We start from the raw sequence: 22,756 nt of genomic DNA, 5'->3' as shown, positions 1-22,756 counted from the left end.
GTTCTCATTTCTTTTTTCAAAAAAAGACCTTTTACATTTCCTTGGAATTTTTAAATTTTTTTTTTTTAACTTTGACATCCACTAACCTAACCGCTTCATACATTAAAAAAATGTAATACTCATTATTACTTCCGTTAAGATATTATTGATGTCTTAATTGATTGAGACCAAATTAGAGAAATTCCTTTCGTCTTTCCTTGAAAATTCAGAAGAAAAAAAAAATACCTTTGATATACCATTAACATAACTACATCTATAATTATTTAAGTCATCCATGATATCTATTTCGTATTGATAACCATAAAAAATTATAGCTAGCAAGGGAACATACAAAGCAATCAAGAATAAATAATGGAAGAAAAATGAAATGAAATCAAACGTCAATAGTAACCATTATTTGGAAAATAAAAAAGTGGCCAAGAGTAGTAAGAAATAAAATAGAAATGACTATACAGAGGACATTGAAAACTTTATAGTGTAATAAAATCAACCATTACATTCACTTGATTAAATCAAAAATCAAAAATTAAATATAATAATACAAAATTTAAACTTAAAACTAATTAAACTCTAACTAGGGAAATTATATTTCCTATCATAACTAAAAATGAGATGTTCTTCACTAATTTAGAAATTATATTAGAAATAAAGTTGGAAACTTTTATAATCTCATTTTTTGACATTTCATTCAAATTTATATACATATATATATATATATATATGACTTAAAAAATCTAATGAACAATTCAACCTCTTATTTAGTATCTATGTTATGCAAATCATCAACTAATAGATATACAATAATGGTAAGCAACTTTATAAACAACATTATAAAAAATATGATAAAACTTTTTTTTTTATAATTATTAACAAAGTCTAGGGACTAAAATAGTATTTTACCTAAAAATTACCACTCGCAACAATTGTTAAGATCTTAGACATTATTCAGGGAAAAAATCATAAATCTTAGACATTGATAAATGAGGTGTGGATTTCTAACTTGGTTTTGATTGTTTGAACTATCTGATGTGCTCATCCCATACTTAGGATTGTTCATTATTGGTTTTATGGTATATTCTAATGTTGAAATTTTGTGCACATCATGTGTTTGACAAAATGTCTTACTTACTCTTGCATTAGTTTATATCCACTCCATGCTTTTGTGCCTATTGGATTTAGTTGCCAATGGTCATTGCATTTTTTCTAATGTGCATTTAGGCATACTATGTCATCAAAATAAGTGGCAATTAAGTACTCTGTATACTAAAACTTTCTATCATCAAAACCCAAGTTGCAACATTAGAAAATTTAGTAACCTTCTTAAATTAGAATGTATTCTAAACTATGCCTTCTTTATTAATATATGTATATAACTAAACAACTACAACTTTAAATTTGATTGAGATCATCTAGATAGACACGTTTTATAAATTAATTGCAGTAAAGTGAAACAAAAAATTATATCTAATCATATGTAGCCATTCTTAGACCTCATACTCCTATTAATGACCCTCATCTTTCCTAAATATCTAACTCAAAGTTAATGACATTTCAAACGTATGCAACTCATATCACTTCCTGGATGTGACAGCTTTTTTGTTTACTTATGGTAGTTTCTTATTTGATGTGTCGTTTAAGAAAATAGGGAAATGATTAATGAAGGAAAGACAATTCAATTTTGGTTAGTGGAGGTAGAGATGTTGTTAAGATAGAGGTGCTGGTAAAACTGAAACAACAAAGATTCTCATGAGATATCTTGTACACTTAGGTGGACAATCTGGAGTAGAAGGACTAACAATTGGATTTCAAATTTCCCTATATAAGTATATGCTTGACATATTATCGGAAGAATTAAGTAAAAATCAAGGGTTATGTCCACATTGACTGTTTATATCATAGTCTAGCTCAGTTCTCTGAGACTTTTGGCAATGCCAAAACAATTCAAAACAACAACTCAAGGTTTTTATTAGTTTTCCATGGTTTGCTTTTCACTTAAGGCTATTTTTACACTTTTATTATTTTCATTTCAATTATACATATTGCATATATATTTCTTAATTATGCATATTTTTTAGGTATATCTGTTTGAACTTCTCATTATAATGTCTCTTTCATGTCATAGGGACTTTTTTTTTTTTTTTGAAAAGGACATAGTGACATTATTGTGTAGTCATTGTGGGGGCAGAAATTTGAACAAATCTGCTAGAAAGTCACTACAAAAAACGGGGTCTATAGCCGTGTTTCAAAAACGCAGCTATAGACCCCGAAAACGCGGCTATAGACCTGAAGCCGCGTTTTCTATGGGCGCGTTTACAACCCCGGCCTAAGCGGTGCAGCAACAGACCCTGCGGGTCTATAGCCGCGTTTTTAAAAACACGGCTACAAACCAAACCTGAAGCCGCGTTTTTGAACCACGGCTATAGGCTTCAGGTCTATAGCCGTGTTTTTTAAAAACGCGGCTACAGACCAGACCTGAGCTGCGTTTAAACCGCAGCTATAGGTCTTTTTAAAAACAAAAAAAAAAAATTTACTGGGGTTTTTTTTCCCCAAAAAAGAACGTTCATTCAGCTTTTTTTAAAAAACAAAATTAATTTTCTGGGTTTTTTTTTCCCCAAAAAATTCAAAATTCAAACAAATTTTTTTTTAAAATTAAACACAAACCCAAAAAATTCAAAATCAAACACAAACCCAAAAAGTTTAAAATCAAACACACCCAGAAAATCCAAAATCAAACACAATATACTGACAGTACAAATGCAACGTGCTCCAAATTTAAACAAAACCAACCCAAATTTAACACTAAATCCATTCAAAGAACACAAAAGCTCAAGAACACAAACCTATTTAAACATAAGCACAATATCAACAACACAATAGCAAAAATAACTTCTAGCAAAAGTATAATACCCATAAAAAAAATTAGAGAATTTTTACCTCAAATAGTAGAGATGAGTGAGCCTTTAGCTTTTCTTATGAAGTTTTCCAGTGACCCTTGCTTGAAAAATGAAGTATATGGTGGTGTGGAGTGTACGGGTGAGAGGAGTGTGTGCATTGTGTTGAAAGAAAAAAAGAAGGAACGAGAGAAAAAAAGAAGGAAAGAGAGAAAAAAAAAAGAAAAGAAGAAGCAGCAACAAAGAAACAAAGAAAAAAAAAGAGCTGTGTTGGAGTGAAGAAGGAAAAAAAAAAAAAAAAAAAGAGAGAGAGAGAGAAAGAAGGGAGCTGGGCGTGACTTGCAGAGAAGAAAGAAAGAAAGAACCCAAGAAAGCAGACAATGACCAAAGAAAGAAAAGATAAGAGTGGGGGTAGGTGGGAAAGTGGGTTCTGGGTTTTTTTATTGGTGTTACCTATAGCCGTGTTTTTGAAAACGTGGCTATAGCCCCTCCCTTATACTAAAAAAATTTATTCGGATGCACAGGTCATCCTTTTAAAAAATATATATATTATTTGACTGGACCTATAGCCGCGTTTTTAAAAACGCGGCTATAGCCCCCCGTATATTTTTTAAAAAAAAATTATTTGGATATACAAGTCATCTTTTTAAAATATATATATTATTTGACTGGACCTATAGCCGCGTTTTTGTGAAACGCGGCTATAACCCTCCCTTATAAAAAAAATTTGTTCTACTGTACATAGCACCCTATAAAAAAAATATTTTTTTTCTGGACCTATAGCCACGTTTTGATAAACGCGGCTATAGTCCGGACGTAAAACGCAGCTCAAGGCACTAGAAACGTAGCTTTAGACCTAACCTATGGTCGCGTTTAACAAAACGCAGCTATAGGTTGGGTCTGAAGCCGCGTTTGTAGGAAACGGGGCTATAGGTTTGGTCTATAGCCGCGTTTCTTTTAAACGCGGCTATAGGTCAGGTATAGCTGCGTTTTTTTATAAATGCGGCTAAAAAACGCGGTTTAGTGCTTTCTGTAAATATAAGTTCTATTTCAAGTTTTTTTTTTATATAAATATTTTTAGGATATTGAGAAATATAAGTTGGGGAGTCCAAAACTTTTCATTATTTAAATCAATCAAATTTCTATGAGCTGAATGGTGTAAATGATGTTCATGAATATCTTGCAACCAGAAGGGCTATGGAAGATGTGTTTGGAAGATATGTTTTCTTTATGAATGTTCAATCAGATTTCTCATCATTATATAATTCTTTTCAGGAGGCAAGATTCAGCGTTGTAGATGCAATTCTTCACCAAGATATATTGTGCTTTAGTAGTTCTTTGATTCTTCTTGGATTTGAAGCTATGCCATTGTTGTTTTTTCTTTTTTCCTTTTTGTCTCATTGTTAAGCAAATTTGTTGGATTTTTTTTATATTTAAATTTTGGCCTTTTTAGTCTCTTTTTTTTTTTGTTTTGGTGTGCCTAATTTTCATTTCATGCAAATTCTCATTAATAATGATTAGCAACAAATTTCTTCTTTGCTACCTTCAGTTTTGTTTTGTTTTCTAAAATTATCAACGACCTAAATTTTGCACCGAATAGAAAAGAAGAAAGGAACCAAATTCACCCAATTACCTAAAAATTCAGAAATTCACTGACTCTAGACTAAAATATTCAAAATTTGGAGATAAAATATCCAAAATTTGGAGATGGTTATGGCTATAAATTAAATTTTTTTTTTTCAACTCTCACGGGTAGCTTATGTTTTCGACAACAAAATCAAAAGAATGAGATAAATTTAATAACTTTTGAACCATAACAGATAATGAGAAAATTTTTCTAAGATGGGATGGATCAAGGATATGTGACGTTAACAATTTGAGTCAAAAATATTACTACCATTTTTTAAGATTTCATTTTTAGTAGTTTTTCTGTGCATCGTATAGGTCAGCGACTAGTATATATATATACTCAATCATAAATAATGTCAAATGGTAGAGTATTTAGTTCTATATACAAAGAAAATCTTAATAAATGCTTATCAGCAACTATTATAATTATCAAATTTTATACTCCAACAAAAAATATAAGAGAGCAAAGTTATATTATATAAAAACTCGATGTGCATTGCATGGTAACTAACTAGTAGTAATAAATGTTTCTCAAAAGAAAAAATACTAGTAATCTTAAATGGTGAAAGTCACCACTCGCTTATTCGAAAGATGTTTTTGGAAGAATGAAAAGGTGATATGGTGTCCGATGAGAATATAACTCATATTCAACTCTATTCACTCTTAAGCATTACTCTCAAGATTGGAAATAATGTCATTTAATAAAATGAAAGTGAAATATCAATTTTATCTTTATTTTCAAAAATAAATATAAAAGACAAAAATATTTATTTATTTCACTTTTATCTATATTTTTATAAACCTAGAAAATATATCTTATCATTTCATTCTCTTGCTTTAAAATTTATCTATTTTATTCCACTTCATTTTTCTATGACCTTCAAACAGTTAAAAAGCATTTGAAAATTTTATGGAAGTATAAAAATAAGCATATTGTCAACAGAAGGTGTGTATATATATATATACACACATACTTACCAGGATGACTGCTTTGATGTTGTTCTTAGTTAAGGAAAACTCACTGTCACCACCTTGCTCCTGAAATTTTAAGAGAACATCTGTGAGAATGGGGCGGAGCCACGTAGTGGCTTGGGGGGGGCCGTGGGCCCTGCAAAAAAAAAATCCATTAAGCTATGCAGAAAAATCAATTGGCCCCCCCCAATATATGACATCCGGCCCCCCATACCCATAATAGTTCCACTATTCTCACTTTCTCAGCCCCAGCTTCAGTTTTAGGCTCCAAGTAAAACAAAATATTGGCCCACCTATAATTAAATAGTCAAGACTCAAGTCCAAACAATACAAACAAAACTCCACTTTTCTCTCAATCTCAAAACCCACCCCACCGAATCCATTCCCTTGACTTCCTATTCTTTTCTTTTTTTTTTCTTCTTTGATACACTTCCCACTGCTGACTCCACTGCCTTACCAGCCCCTAAAACTCTGCACCATCAGTCCTCTGTTCTCACAGTCAAGAAAAAAAAAAAAAAAATCCTGACCAATTTTTTCTTTCTTCTTGCTTTCTAAAACAAATCACCCAACATATTTCATTGTCAAATTTCAAGATTTGGAACTTGGTGATTGCCTGGTGAGTTTTCATCTCTTTCTTAAGCATTAGGCATTCATCTATTTTTAGTTTCTTTTTTTTGATTTTCTCAACTATCTACACCTAAATATTCACATGCTCTTTATATTTTCATAGATTTTTAGAGAAATACATCATTGAAGGCCGTCTTGAAGGGAGAGGCAGTAGGCCTTGCCACACAGCCCACACCCATCTTTGATCTTTGCACTTTGTGAAGACAATTTCTAAGGTAAAATTATTTTGATTTATTACCTATTTTTAATTAGTTAGATATCATGTGATGTGGCTATGAGTGTTGTTAAATTGTTTGGTTTATGTTGTGTAACAATATTTGTGTGTTTAATTTTTGTTTTTGTTTGAGGCTAGCACAAACTTAGGGGATAGCCGGATAGGTAAACTGAAGATTTTATCTTAGGATGTCTATATTTCCGGAAAGCATGTGAGCTTGTTATGCTTAATGCCAGTAATAGTATTGCCAACGAAACTCGAAAACAGTGAAGCATTTTTTTTCTGCCCAAAACAAACTGTGTCATAAAATTAAAACCAAAGATTCTCAGATAATAAGCTCAACAATCATCTCTAAAAAAGACAAGTGAAACCCACATGTAAAGTAAATAAATATGACTAAAAAATATTAGGTAAGAGATACACAAGAGAGAACTGGCAATATCAGTCAAGATTATAATTATCATTATAATTGTGTGATTGTGTCCTTCTGCAGTCCGTTTCTATCCATGTTAGGGGAAACTAACAAAAAGAAGGATATCACAAAAAAGGCAAGGGCCGAAGTTGTCTATAATATATTAGACTTGTATAATGACCCAAATCGAGTGCAACAAGTCCAACTCAACCCAACTGAGAAGGACGTGTGAAAATACCAAATCATGTGTATGCATGGATAATATCAATTGAGGGGTTATTATTAATTATAGTTGTATTAAAAATAGGTTGACTGTTTAAATTATAGTGGAAATTTTGTTTTCTCTTGAGTATGAATAATATCCATATAACTAAGTAAAAATTTCTAATTAAAATTTTATTTTTTAAAATTCTTTTCAGGTTAATTTTTGAGTCATATTCTTAAAGCTAAAAGAATTATGAGCAAACGAAAAACAATTGATGCATTCTTTAAGAAAAAAGATGTTAGCAATTCAGAAATTAGGATACCTGTGACTGTAGAAACAAATGTTGATACTTCAATGCCTGATGAACACCCCTCCAAATGTTCAAGAATTCAATTTGAAGAAATAGATCGTGATCCAGGATCACGTAACAAATATGTGAATTCCCTATCAAAAGATGAAATCCAACGAGTTTATCTCAAAGAAGGTCCATATTAACCTAAAAATATAGACTATCCATACAACAATGATACTCATCGTCGTCGATTTCAACCTTCATGGTTTGAATTACATTCACATAGGGATTGGTTGGAATACTCACCTTCAATGGATGCGATATATTGTCTACCTTGCTACCTTTTTAGTAAGAAACCAATATGTCGTCCCGGATCAGATGCATTCATTTCAACAGGTTTTACTAATTGGAAAAAGGTGAATGATGGAATGAATTGTCCTTTACTTCGTCATGTAGGAAAAGATCCAAGCTCCCCACATAAAATTGCTATGAAATGTTGCGAGGATTTAAAGAATTATTCACGACATATTGATAAGCTAATTGAGAAACAAACGTCAAAAGAATTAGAGAATAATCGGTTGCAGCTCAAAACCTCAATAGAGTGTGCTCGATGGCTAACATTCCAAGCTTGTGCTTTTAGAGGTCATGATGAAAGCCTTGATTCAAAAAATAGAGGTAATTTTATTGAGTTAATAAAATTCACATCAACTTTCAATGACAAAGTAGCTAGTGTTATCTTGGAAAATGCTCCATGAAAAAATATACATCACCCATAATTCAAAAGGAGATTTTGCATATTCTTTCTAGTAATGTGCGAAATGCTATTCGTGAAGAAATTGGGGATGCAAAATTTTGCATTCTCGTTGATAAAGCCCGGGATGAGTCGAAGAAAGAGCAAATGGCCATTATTCTGAGGTTTGTCGATAAAAATGGTTTCCTTAAAAAGCGTTTCTTTCATGTTGTGCATGTTAGAGATACTACTGCGTTGACCCTAAAGAAGGAGATATGTGATGTTCTTTCTCGTTACAACCTTCACATTGAGAATATTCGAGGTCAAGGGTATAATGGAGCTAGTAATATGCGTGGTGAATGGAATGGATTACAGGCTCTATTTCTTAAAGAATGCCCATATGCTTATTATGTACATTGCATGATTCATAGGTTGCAATTGGCTTTAGTTACTGCATCTAGAGAAGTAAAAGTTGTTCATCAATTCTTTGATCATTTGACTAATATTATCAATCTTGCCGTTGGTTCTAGTAAGCGTAATGATGAATTGCAATATGCTCAAGGGGAACAAATTGAGAATATGATTGCTTCTAATGAAATTGAGACTGGAAGAGGAGCAAACCAAATTGGTACTTTGCAACGGGCTGGAGATACACGTTGGGGATCTCATTTTCAATCTATTTGTAGTTTGATAAAAATGTTTGATGCAACTTGCAAAGTTATCAATACTATCTCTGAGGAGGGGGCTAATTATAAACAACGTGGTAATGCTGAGGGAGCTTATCAGGTATTAACATCATTTGAATTTGTTTTGATTTTGCATATGATGAAAGAGATTATGAGAATTACTAATATTCTTTGCCAAGCTTTGCAACAACATTCTCAAGATCTTTTAAATGCCATGCATTTAGTTTCAACTACAAAATCACTTATTCAAAAGTTGAGAGATGATGGATGGGAGTCTTTACTTGATAGTGTTACATCATTTTGTGGACAACATGAAATTGATATTCCTGATTTAAATGCTCATTACACTAAAGCTCGAGGTAGATACCGTCATCAAGATGAAGCTTTGACAACAATAGAACATCATTTAAGAATTGATATATTCACAGTTGCAATAGATTTTCAATTGCAAGAATTGAATAGTAGATTTTGTGAGCTAACAGCAGATCTTCTCACTCTTAGTTCAGCATTAAATCCTAAGGATGCTTTTAGATCATTCAAAATTGGTGATATTTGCATTTTGGCTGAAAATTATTATCCTCTAGATTTCACTGAGCAGGAAATGTGTCTTTTGAAGCATCAATTGCAACATTATGAGCTTGATGTGACAAAGCATCCAGATTTTAAGAATATGGGTACAATATCTGAGCTATGTAGGGGATTAGAAACTTCAGGGAAGTCTAAAATCTATCATTTAATTGATAGACTGATTCGTCTTGTGTTGACTCTTCCAGTTTCTACAGCAACTACAGAACGCGCTTTTTCAGCTATGAAACTATTAAAAACAAAACTTCGCAATAGAATGGAGGATGAACTTTTGGCAGATAATATGATAGTTTATATAGAAAATGAAATTGCTGGAAATTTCACTATGGAAATGATTATGGATGAATTCTATTCCATGAAAAATCGTCGTCAGACATGATTTTGATGTGAAGTGTTTTTTTGTGTGGATATTTTTGTATATGTCTATAGTGAACTAGACAATTTTTGTATGTTCATTAATGTTTAAGATATATCAAAATTGAAATTTCATATTCAATGGACTTGTGATTTATGTTTTTTATATCAATACTTCAAATCAGCTCCTCCATATAAAAATTCCTGGCTACGCCCCTGATACTGTTCTAGAAAATTCCAAGTACAAATCGAAGGTAGCGATGGACTCGATCTTCAAGTGCATTTTCATGGAGATGAGCTTATTTTTCAGCCTGTTGACAAGTGAGCAAAGCCACACAAAAAAATATATATATATATATATATATATATATATTTGAAGAATTTTTTTTGCCATTATTCTCAAACTAAAGCAAAGAACAACAAAGAGTGGAAAAGGAAAGCGACTGGTAGCAACGAAGAAGAAGAAGTGTAGATATGGTGAATTCATGTTTTTTTTTTCTAAATCTTATACCGGTCCGAAACCAATATATCAGCCAAAATGGCCAAAACAACCCTGTACACTCTGATATCTAGAGCGGTACAGATCAGGTATGTTTCTGTACCAGTCCAAGCGCCGGCATGAAAAATTCTAGCAATATCGGATGTTACGGTACAAAATTGTCTACCTTAAGTTGGTACCCATAAGATATGTTCCATAGTTATGAAAATGAGTATCATGATGGAACATGAGCATTTAGTTGATGATATGAAAGTGACTTTTGTGACCGACAAGGCATGCACCATTGAAGGAGTAGTTGACAAGTGATATTAAGTAAGGTTTATTTCAATCTATTAATTGGCTAGAGGGCTATTTCAAAAAATTATAAGAAATCATGCTTAAAAAAAAAAATTTACTAAAATAGCGATTACAAGTTTTCCAACAAACTAGCATTGACTTTAGAAACCCTTATAGGGTGTTTGGATTGATAAAAACTGAGTTATATAACTTAATTCTCATCACCCAAAACTCAAAAAATGTGGAGCCCATCAAAACTCAAATTATTTGGACTGATTTTTGAGTTGAGTTTCCACAAATTTTTGAGTTTGAGTCATGAAAATTGTAAGCACAACGAGGGGTTGTTTGGATTTTGGGTTTTAGCAATGGACTCAATCTTCAACTGCATTTTTATGGAGATGAGCTTTTTTTTTTTTCAGCCCGTCCACAAGTGAGCAAAGCAAAATATATATATATATATATATATACACTAGATTTGAAGAATTTTTTTCGCCATTATTCTCAAACTGAAGCAAAGAACAACAAATAGTAGAAAAGGAAAGTGACTGGTAGCTACGAAGAAGAAGAAGTGCAGATCTGGTGAATTCGTGCTTTTTTTTTTTTTTTACCTTATACTGGTCCAAAATCAACACATCTACCAAAATCCACCGAAACAGCCAAAACAACCCAGTACACTCTGGTATCTAGAGCAGTATGGATCAGGTTTGTTTCTGTACTAGTCCAAGCACCGGCACAAAAAAATTTGGCAGTACCGAACGGTATGGTATGGAATTGTCTACCTTAAGTTGGTACCCATAAGACACGTTCCATAGTTAAGAAAGTGAGTATCATGATGGGACATGAGCTTTTAGTTGATGATATGAAAGTGACTTTCTTGACCGACATGGCATGCACCATTGAAGGAGGAGTTGACAAGTGATATTAAGTAAGGTTTATTTCAGTTTATTAATTGGCTAGATGGCTCTTTCGGTAAATTATAATAAATCATGCTAAAAAAAGAAACTTACTAAAATAGTGATTACAAGTTTTCCAACAAACTCGCATTGACTTTAGCCAACCCTAGATTCTTCCTCCCAAATGTTTGTTTTCTCTTGTTTGGTGTTTACTTCAAGCAAGTTTAGGTGTTGACTTCTAGATTATTTATCATTTACTTTTTGTTCTTCAATTTTATTATTTTTTTAATGCTCTCTTTAATCGTAAGATTTTATTTTAGATTTTTTTAATCTAGGAAATTTTTAAATGTTAACATAATAATATTTTACTATTTGATATTTTGCTTAGCTATCAAAGTCTTAGTCCAGTTCTATTTGTATTTGCTATGATAGTTTGTTCAGTTTTATTCATGTGGTTGATTACAAAAAATCACCTAAATATATAGAGGAACCTGCAATATTTGCACTCCAAATTATAAACTTACAATCACCATGTAAATTATAGTCAATCTTACACACAAACAAAAAAAAAAAAATTACAAAAATAACAATTACAAATATTCCTCTTTCTAGTCAAGGTATGAAAAACATTAAATGGCCCCGCACATAAGCAAGTTGTTTGACATTTTGAATTGTAATGGAGAAGCTGAAACTAATTCACTTCAAGTCAAACCTATTCGAAAACTAGAATCTTGAAATTCTTGGTACCCATAAGATTTGTTCAATAGTTATGAAAGTGAGTACCATGATGGGACATGAGCTTTTAGTTGATGATATGAAAGTGACTTTCTTGACCGGCATGGCATGCGCACCATTGAAGGAGTAGTTGACAAGTGATTTTTTTTTTTTTAATATATATACAAAATATAATTTCTACTCTAACTTAATCTAAATGTACATGTGTGTGAAGCTCCTTCCTGGAGACTTAAACTCCAGCTCTTGCCCCTCCCATACTTCACAAGTATTTATATTTATGGAGTGACCACCGCACCAAGGGTGCGCGGTGGTACAAGTGATATTAAATAAGTAAGGTTTACTTCAGTCTATTAATTGACTAGAGGGCTATTTTGGTAAATTTAGTTTCTAAAGTTGGTCAAGTAATAACATGCTCGTAACCATTAAATTTTACTATCATTTAGACAAGGTAATACGTTATTTGCAAGATTTATTATAATTGCGGTGATTGCAACTTTTCATGGTTCTGGGTGTAAAGTGCATATAGGTGTTTTTTCACAAATAACCCATAATTTAATATATAGCATTTTTTATATTGTTTTGTTTTACAACTTGTGATATGTAGTGCTTATGTTGTTCATTATAACAAAAAATTGTTGTCATTGAAAGTGTAATGAGAGAGAGAGAGAGAGAGAGAGAGAGAGAGAGAGAGTTCTTAGCTATGTGAAGGAGATAATGAGTTCTATAATCTAAAACTCCCTTATTCAAAAAACAAATATTTAGGATCCAAAGAGCGTCACACGATCAACAACAAAAAAAAATATCTATTACCTAAAATTTGAGAGCCTTCTTTTACTTAGGGGCCCTAGACGATTGCTCTACTCATCAAAAGAAAGAGCTAGCTGACCCTGCCAAGGGTTTGGACTACTCTTATGCTATATGCAAATAGAACTGTTTTAACTTTATTCCTATTATGTTGTTGTTAAGGTTAATTTAAAATACAATAATATTTTTCTTAACCTAATAACCGTACAAAGTCTTATTGCAACTAATATAAAGCATCATTCTTTCATAAAAGAAATCAAAGGTGGTACCGGATTTGTAAGGGGCAACCCAAATTTAACTGATTTAATAAACAGAAATAGGTTGGATGAATATATTTTGTATTTTTTTGGCTTTATGGGATAAGAAAAATACTCAATTATTTAAAGGATAAATAAACTCACCGCCTAAGTAAATCCAAAGGGATACAAATAGCACCACCCAAAGAAATTTAACTAAGGATACAAAACTATTTTAACTCACCACTCTATGGGATATAGATTAACACCACACAAGAGATACAAAAACTGAGACTCGCCACCCAAAGGAATCCACCCAAGAGATAAGAGTTGATTTAATTAGAAGAAATTCATCTTCTGAAAAAACACAAGGTTTTTAATTATGCAAATACACTCTGATTTTTATTAGATTCAGCTAAAGTCTTAAATAGAGCTTGAAACAACCACCCAAGAAGGGGTTTATCACTTGCTCCGCAACACTAACTGCAGCATGCAATTTTGGTGTTGGCGTGTGTATATTCACTTATCTCATCCCCCTTCTCCTATATATGTGTGTGTGTGTGTTTCTCAAATAAAAAAAAAAGCATAGGAAAATGAAAATAATAATAAATACAATCACTTAATCTGACCAAAGTCAGATACGACTCTTAGGAACTTAGAAACACAATAAATTACTTCTCTACCTGGGAGAAATAAAACATAAAGTCCGATTCATCTTATAAAACACTAAATAAAGACAATTTGACTTAATTAATAATTAAAAAAATGTTTTAAAATAATAGGTTGTTATTGTAGTCTTCAAGGAAAGTTTTTGGGCTTGGACTGAAATCAGGTTGGGCTTGCTGGATCTTAGGACACTCTAGTGTCATACTCCTCTTCTTGATTGTCATAGTAAGGAGAAAGATAAAAAATGTTGAAGGTTACTGAAACACTATAATATCCAAGCAGATCAATCTTGTAAGCATTCTCACCAATCCATTGCAACACCTTAAAAGGTCCATCAGCTTTGGGTTTCAACTTAGAAGATCTTTTGGAGAGAAATCTTTCCTTCCTAAGATGAATCCAAACCAAGTCACCTTCCCTGAAAACTGTTGGTTTTCGATGTTTATTTGCTTGCTTGCAATACTTCTCACTTTGCTTCCCAATCTTATTTTGGACATGTTCATGCAATTTCTTTATTTCCTTCACCCTTTCTTCAGCATGACCACTGAAATTCTTGGTAACAGAAAGTGGTGTCAATTCAAGTGGTCCAGTAGGATTAAAGCCATAAACTACTTCAAAAGTACTATAACCAGTAGTTTGGCTAGTGGATCAATTATTAGAAAACTCAGTTTGGGCCAAAAGAAGATCTCACTGTCTAATGTTCTTCCCAGTAAAACTTTATAAAAGATTTCCCAAACTTCGATACATAACTTCAGTTTGTCCATCTATTTGTGGGTGGTAAGAAGAGTTGAATTGCAATGTAGTCCCAAGCTTCTTCCAAAGAGTACGCCAAAAATGACTTCCAAACTTTAAATCACGATCAGAAGTGATAATTTTTGGAACACCATGAAGCTTGACTATTCCTTTGATATACAAATCAACAATAGAATATGCATCTATAGTTTTGTTACAAGGAACAAAATAGGCCATCTTTGAAAATTGATCAACCAACACCATGATAGAATCCTTGTTTCTTTTAGTTTGAGGCAAACCCAAAACAAAGTCTAAGCTGACATCTTCCCATGGAGCCTTGATAACTGGTAATGGTGTGTACAACCCAGTGTTATGACTGTGACTCTTAGCAATTTGGTAGTTTCCGTAGCTTCTCATAAGAGACATAACATCATGAGGCAACTTGACAAATAGAAATTTTCTTGCACAAGAGCCAGAGTTTTGTCTCTTCCAAAGTGTCTAGCAAGACCTCCCCCATGAGCTTCTTGGATAATTGCTCTTCGTAAAGAACATTGAGGAATGCACAATCTATTGTTCTTGAATAAAAAACCTTCATGCATCAAGAAATGATTAACAAAACCCTTGGAATAATCTTTCCATACATCACCAAAGTTTGGATCATCATTATACAACTCCTTGAGAACTTCAAAACCTAGCACCTGCACCTCCATAGTGTTTAGCAAGGAATGTCTTCTACTTAAGGAATCTGCCACTTGATTTAGCTTTCTAGACCTGTGTTTGATAGAAAAATAACAAGATCGAAGAAATTCAACCTATCCGACATGTCGACTGTTGAGTTTTTACTAACTATTCAAATAATTCAAAGCTTCATGATCAGAATGAAGGAGAAACTCATTAGGAAAGGGATAATGACTCCAATGATCCCAAGCACGAATAATGGCATAGAATTCTTTTTCATAAGTAAAATATTTTTTTATTGCATTTATTTAGTTTCTCACTAAAGAAAGCAACAGGCATACCCTTTTGGCTGAGCACAGCACCAATTCCTACACCTGAAGCATCACAAACCACTTCGAACAATTTGTTGAAATTTGGAAGTACCAGAATTGGAGCTTCTGTCACCTTCTTCTTTTGTAGCTCAAAACTCTTTTGGGCTTCTTCATTCCACTAAAACTTTTCTCCCTTCAAACATTTAGTAACAGGGGCATTAAGACTACTGAAATTTTTGATAAAATGCAGATAAAAGAAAGCAAGCCCATGAAAACTTCTAACATCATTGAGAGACTTTGGCATGGGTCAACAAAGTATAGCCTCAATTTTGTTTGGATCCATATTGATTCCATCACCTAAAACAACATAGCCTAAGAACACGAGGGTGTCAATTAGGAAATGACACTTCTTCAGATTAGCATATAGTTTCCGCTCTCGAAAAGTTTGAAACACCTCATAAAGATGCTCCATATGCTCCTACTGAGACTTGCTATACACTAAGATATCATCAAAATACACAACAACAAAGTGACTAATGAATGGCTTAAAGATATGATTCATTAAGGGCATAAAAGTACTAGAAGCATTAGAAAGTCCGAAAGGCATCACCAGCTTATCATTCTATAAGCTGGTTTATTAGGCAAAACAAAACCAGGCACAAGATCAATGCAGTGCTACATATCTCTTATAGGTGAAAGACCGAAAGGAAGTTCATCAGAAATGACATCACTAAATTCCTTAAGAAAGGGTATCAATAAAGGAGGAATATTCGTCGAGTCCTTCTCTTCTCTAACCACAATAGCAAACCCTTCACCACATTCTGTCAATGCTCTCTCCACCTGGTTAATAAATTGCTTCCCTACCCAAGTGAAGGTTTGGGAACATAGATCATTCTTAATGGAGCCAAAGATATTTTAACCTCATTTATTTCAAAAGAATAATTATTTTTGAAACCATCATGCCTAGTCTTCCTATCATACTGCCTTGGTCTCCCAAGTAATAAATGACAAGCATCCATGGGTACTACATCACAAATTACTTCATCATTATAATTCTTGCCATTAGATAACTAAATTAAGCACCTCTTATTAACCTTCACCTCATTGCCTTTGCGAAGCTACTAGAATTTGTATGGCTGAGGATGATTTTCAGTTTCTAGCTCCAACTTTTCCACCATGGTTGCTGCAACAACATTCTCACAAATTCCTCTATCAATGATAACGTCACAAACTTTTCTATGAGAAGTGCATCTGGTATGGAATATATTGTTCCGAAGCCACTCATCTTTTGCATAGGCTATCTTAAGACTTCTTTAAACAACAAGCGCCTCTCTTGGGTCAGCAAAGACCACCTCCTCATCATAAACAACAAATTTATGAACAACCAGTGCTGATTCATCCTCATCTTCTATCTCCACATCTCCCTCCACCAGAGAAACTATCTTGCGATTTGGACAATGAGAAGCAATATGTAAAAAGCCTTGACATTTGAAACATCTACGGCATGTACCAATGGTGTTGGGATGATTAGAATCTGATGCAGATTCATTCTTTAGTGGTTGCTTGATAGTGGCTGCCTTGGGTGCAATAGCCTTTAAAGTGGAACCACTCCCTCGATTAGAAACACCCTCTCAATTATAGGATAGAAAGTTACTGCTACACTTTTCCTTCAGTTGCTTCTCCACTTTCGTAGCAAGTTTGCAAACATCATTGTAGGTCCAATAGGTTTGTAGTTGGACCACATCATTGAGTTCAGCACGTAACCCACCAAGATAACAGGCTATCATCTGCTCCTCTAGTTCTACAATATCACATCAAGTCATACGTTGATCAAACTCTGCTATATACTCCTCCACAGAAAGCTCCTTTTGTTTAAAATTATGAAATCTTAGAAAAGCATCTTGCTTGAAGTGATCAGGCAAGTATTTTTTTTCTTGATTTCTCTTTTCATCTTTTCCCAAGTCACAATACAATCTTTTCCTTCCTGTTGTCATTGACTCTTAAGATGCTCCCACCAAATTGAAGCATGTTTTCTGAACTTGATTGCAACAATCTTCACTTTGAAATTATCTGGAATATCCTTGAAATCAAAGATTCACTCAACAGTAGTTAGCCAATCAATGAAATCATCAAGTTTCATTTTCCCTTCAAATTTAGGAATGTCCATTTTCATATCATAACCTCGTTGTAAGTTTTTGAGATGACAAGGATGGGGTGGAATGCTCCCATTGGAGGAATGACTAGAGGCACGGTGAAATGGATTCGCCTCTTCATCGTTGCTAATAGCTTCAAATTCTGAATTATGATATAAGGGACCTCGCCCTTCATTCTTGTAAAACTCCAAACGCTTCTAGAGTTGTTGAAGTTGTCTCCTTAAATCATCTATTTCAAAATCTCGATGATCCCTCTGGATGAATATATTTTCTATTTTCTGGTTTTATGGGATAAGAAAAACACTCAATAATTTAAAAAGTAAATAAGCTCACAACCTAAGTAAACCCAAAGGGATACTGATAGCACCAACCAAAGGATTTTAGCTAAGGATGCATAACTATTTTGGCTCACCACTCTATGAGATACAGATTAACACCACCTAATAGATACAGAAATCGAGAGTCGCCACCCAAAGGAATCCACCCAAGGGATAACAGTTGATTTAGAAGAAATCTATCTTCAAAAAAACACAAGGTTTTAATTATGCTAATACACTCTGAGTTTTATTAGATTTAGACAAAGGCTTAAATAGAGCTTGGAACAACCCCCCAACCATAGGAAAGCGTAAATAATAACAAATAGATTCACTTAATCTAACCAAAATTAGATACAACTCTTAGGAACTTAGAAACACAATAATTACTTATCTGCCTAGAAGAAATAAAACATAAAGTCTGATTCATCCTAGGAGATACTAAATAAAGACAATTTGACTTAATTAATAATTAAAAAATGTTTTAAAATAATGGGTTGTTATTCTGGTCTTCAAGGAAAGCTTTTGGGACTGAACTGACATCAGGTTGGGCTTGTTGGATCTTGAGACACTCCAATGTCAAAAAGTATTCATGTGTGAGGTTAATCAAATGGCAAAGGATGATAAACAATAGGAATCAGCTGTAGATCATTTTTTCTTCTAACTCCGGTGCCAAAGGCCTCATTCATGTCCAAGTCTTCATTCTCGATTCTAGTGGGAAGTTTCCAGTCAAAATGGTACAGAAATAGGGCAAGTGGAAGCTTAATATTGACCATACCAAATGTTATTCCTGGGCATATCCTCCTTCCAGCTCCAAATGGAATATATTCAAAATTAGTCTCTTTATAATCAATAGAGCTATCAAGGAACCTCTCTGGCTGAAACTTCTCCGCTTCAGTCCAACGTTTAAGATCTCTTCCAATTGCCCATGCGTTAACAATGACTTTAGTTTTAACAGGTATTTCATACCCGTTAAGTCTACATCTCTCCCCACATTCTCTAGGAATTAAGAGAGGTATTGCTGGATGCAATCTCAGAGTATCTTTAATAACTAAGCTCAAATATTCATCTCATTTATGCATGTTTCATCAACCCTCCTTTTTCTATTAAAAACTTCTCTCACCTCAGCTTGTGCCTTTTTCATCACACTTTGATTTTTCATCATTTTTGCCCAATCCAGGGTTATGGATGTTGTGTCACTCCTAGCACTCATATCCTGAATGGGATTAGTAAACTTTGAGTTAAGCATAAAGGGAAAAAGAAAACTTTTCAACCTGTGCTATGCAAAAAGAGGGACAATCTCCATAAGCAACACAAAGTTGATTTTGAGTAGTTCGAAAGTTTAACCTTGGCAAATTCTAGCCAAATACACCCAAATAATTGTTCATTGATTTGTCTTATAGTTCAATTCAATTGTTACATGTTTAGATGAAGAAAATATGGGGGAATGGAGCTATGATTTATACTAATCAATATATACATAAGTAGAGAATTCAAGTGGGAAAGAATTATTTGGTTAAATTAGTCAAAAGTATTAAATGTTTTTATGTTAATTCAAACAAGATGCTCATATACTGAATTATATCCAATGAGTATTATACATGAACTATAAAGATAATTTTTTACAACAAATTTTTATATGAACTTATAATATATACTCACGCAACGGATGCGACATCCACTAGTATATATAAAACAAAAGATATTTGATACCTCATATTATTATTTTTGGTAGAATTTTATTCTATATTTTTGAATGCCATTAGAATTTTTACACCTCATATTATTTTATGGTAAAATATAGGACAAAGTTTGGTAACAAAAATAGTTGTAGCCTAACACTAAAACACCACTTAATATCTTTTATTGGATGTGAGTTTTTACAAATCTATCATTGGTGTTAGGACATATGTGATTCATGTTAGGAACATATGTCAATTTATAATTGGCTAATTCTTTGACAAAACGCACTTTACTTGTAATTGGGTAGATTTAGGATGTGTTTAATACTTCAAGAAACAAGGTTTTAAGATCAAGTGTTAAAGCCATGCAAGTTTGTCCAAGAATCAAGTGATAAAGTGTTGGATTTTATAGCTTAATAGCTAGCTTGACAGCTAGTATCTATCGAGGTTTAAAAAGTTGTTTCAGCCCAAAGCTCGACAGCTACTCGATAGATAAGCTATCTATCGAGATTTATGGAAAATAGATTTTCAGCTCTGATTTTCATCCAATCCGTGAATACATGTTTAGATTTTCTTTTCTCACAACCATAATCATATATAAAGATAATTTTAAGGGCCGTAAAAGGTTGCACAGTTGCAAGAGTGTGAAGCAAAGTGTTGTTCATGCAAATTGTGACCAGAAACCTAATTTGCCCTAGTTCTTCTTTCTCTTGAAGAAGCTACTGCATTTGTACGCCATTGGGTTTTGTGACCAAGCAGCTTCGTGATTTTCATTGTGTTGATGAACTGAAGAACTTTGCAGTCAACATCTTTCTCAAGTTGGTAATTAAGTCGCGTACTGGGATCCGCACATCTATTGGTTAGTCACGTACTGAGAGCCGTGCATTAAAAGAAGAGATTGTCACTACAGAACAAGTTCAATTGGGTATTGGGGTAAGGGTTCAACTGTAGGTTGGTATAAGGTACTGGAATTCCTTTACTTGTGACCACTTATTGTAATAATAGTGAATTCTCGAGAGTGGTGATCTTAAAATCACCCGATGGGGTTTTTGCCTTGGAGGTTTTCCCCATTCGTAAACAAATCACCGTGTCAACTTTAATTTCCGCTACATATTTAATTAGTTGGTGATTTATTTGTGCTGCCACGCATATTGTATGTTAATCTGATTAATTAATCAACTTGGCTAATTAATTGGTTAATCCATCACAATGGGTCAATACATTCTTGGCTTATCAATTGGATTACATTTTTTTCTTATTTCCTCCATGCTTACAAAATTTCTAGAAGATTAAAGATTAATAATTACGTCAACAATCAAATGTTTAAATTCCAAATTTTTGTAGTTTAAAATCATGCATAAAAAAATTTTATGGATCAAAAGTGAATAAAATATGATTGACACAAAATTTGACATGTGTGTTAAGAATATAAGAAACATGCAATCTAACGGTTTGATTAAAATTTTAAAATATATACATATATTAATTGTTTTAGTGGAAGTTATAACTTTAAGCTATAACCAAGTGTTAGTACATTTTAAATTAAATATGTTGAAACTCAAAATAATTGAAGATGAATAAAGAAATGAGTTATAATAAAATCTGTTAAAGAAAGAGTTACTTGTATGTAAGTTAGATTAAATATGTTAAGAGAAGGTTTCTAAATTAATAAATAACATGTAGGTTATGTGAAGGGTTGGAAGACTATATATATGGCTATGCTATGGACTAATTTCATATCAAGAGTGAATGAAGATAAATAGTTAAAAGTAAAGAGTATTGTGTGAGAGAGTGAATTCAATAATATTCCTAAATACTTGAGAGATTTTGGGCCAAAGAAAAGTATTCTTCTGGTGGAGCTTTGGGCTCGAACACTTTGTGCAGAAGCTGTTCTGGCCATACAACATTTGTTGGGTTGTTGTATCCTGGAGGAGACAAGTTAGAGAAGGTATGTAGCGGTTACAAAGATTAGTCAACCAAGGGCTTGAATCTTCTTAAAGAGAGTGAGTGTCGCGCCTCAGTCCAAATAATGTTGTGTTCATCTCTTCAAATTAATAATATTCAGTGTATTATTCAGTTTCTCTTTATGTTGTTTCCATTATTATTGTGTTTGCACCAATTCAAGTTTGTCACCAAATTTTGTCCTTTTATATATATATATTTAATGCCTAATGGTAGGGTATTTAGCTATATATGAAAATAAAATCTTAGTAAATGCTTATTAGCAACTATTATAATTATCAAAATTTATATTTAGACAAAAAACAAGAGAGGAAAAGAATATTATATTAAAACTCATGTGCATTGGTGTAACCAACTAGTAGTGATAAAGTTCCTCAAAAAAAAAAAACTAGTAGTGATAAATGTTTCTCAAAAGAAAAAAGACTAGTAGTCTTTTTTTTTTTTTTTTTTGATGAACAAAGACTAGTAGTCTTTAAATGGTGAGAGACAGTACTCGCTTATTTGGAAGATGTTTTTGGAAGACTAGAAAGGTGATGTGATGTTTGATAGGAGTGTCAATGTTCAACCCAACCCGCGAACAAGACATGAACTCGACATGAGTTTTTTGCACGTTAGGGTTATGCCTTAATGGGTTTGGGTCATAAATGAGTTGACCCAAAAGCAACACGATAAGTAATGTGTCATAAGTGGATTAACCCGAAATAGATACGTTTGACACGCCAATTTATTTATGTCAACCCAAAATGACCCACTTAACACAATCTGTTTAACTCGTATAACAAATAATATTCATTTTATTTTAGATTTGTCAAATACCTTTTATATCCAACATATATTTTAAATTTAAAAAGAAAAGTGAGTAATTACAAAAACTTACAAGGGATATAATTGGAAATTGAAACTTTACAAACCCTAAATCTCTAAACCTTCTAATAAATATCTAATTTTATTTTAGTTTTTAATTTCAGCCATACTACTCACTCTACTATCTTATAGTCTCATGCCCAATTCTCAAACTCAAAGTCTCAAATCGGTTATTCTCTCTCTCTCTCTCTCTCTCTCTCTCTCTCTCTCTCTCTCTCTCTCTCTTTATGGATGGTAATCGTAGTCATAGTTAGGATTAGGGTTGAAGGATCATGACACGATTATTAAATGAGTCGGGTTAGGGTTGAGTCATTTAGTCGAATACCTCTACCTCGACACGACACGAACTCCACACGC

General features: G+C 33.0%; 1 pseudogene; it reads right to left on the bottom strand.

Annotated features, from left to right (window-relative positions):
• Window positions 1–22,756, bottom strand: part of LOC142638751 (cytochrome P450 71D11-like) — a 30,833-nt pseudogene that overhangs the window by 5,785 nt on the left and 2,292 nt on the right.

The sequence above is a fragment of the Castanea sativa genome, chromosome 6 (genome assembly GCF_040712315.1).
Source record: "Castanea sativa cultivar Marrone di Chiusa Pesio chromosome 6, ASM4071231v1".
In the NCBI taxonomy this organism is placed as follows: Eukaryota; Viridiplantae; Streptophyta; class Magnoliopsida; order Fagales; family Fagaceae; genus Castanea; species Castanea sativa.
This window is presented reverse-complemented; position numbering and strand designations above follow the sequence as displayed.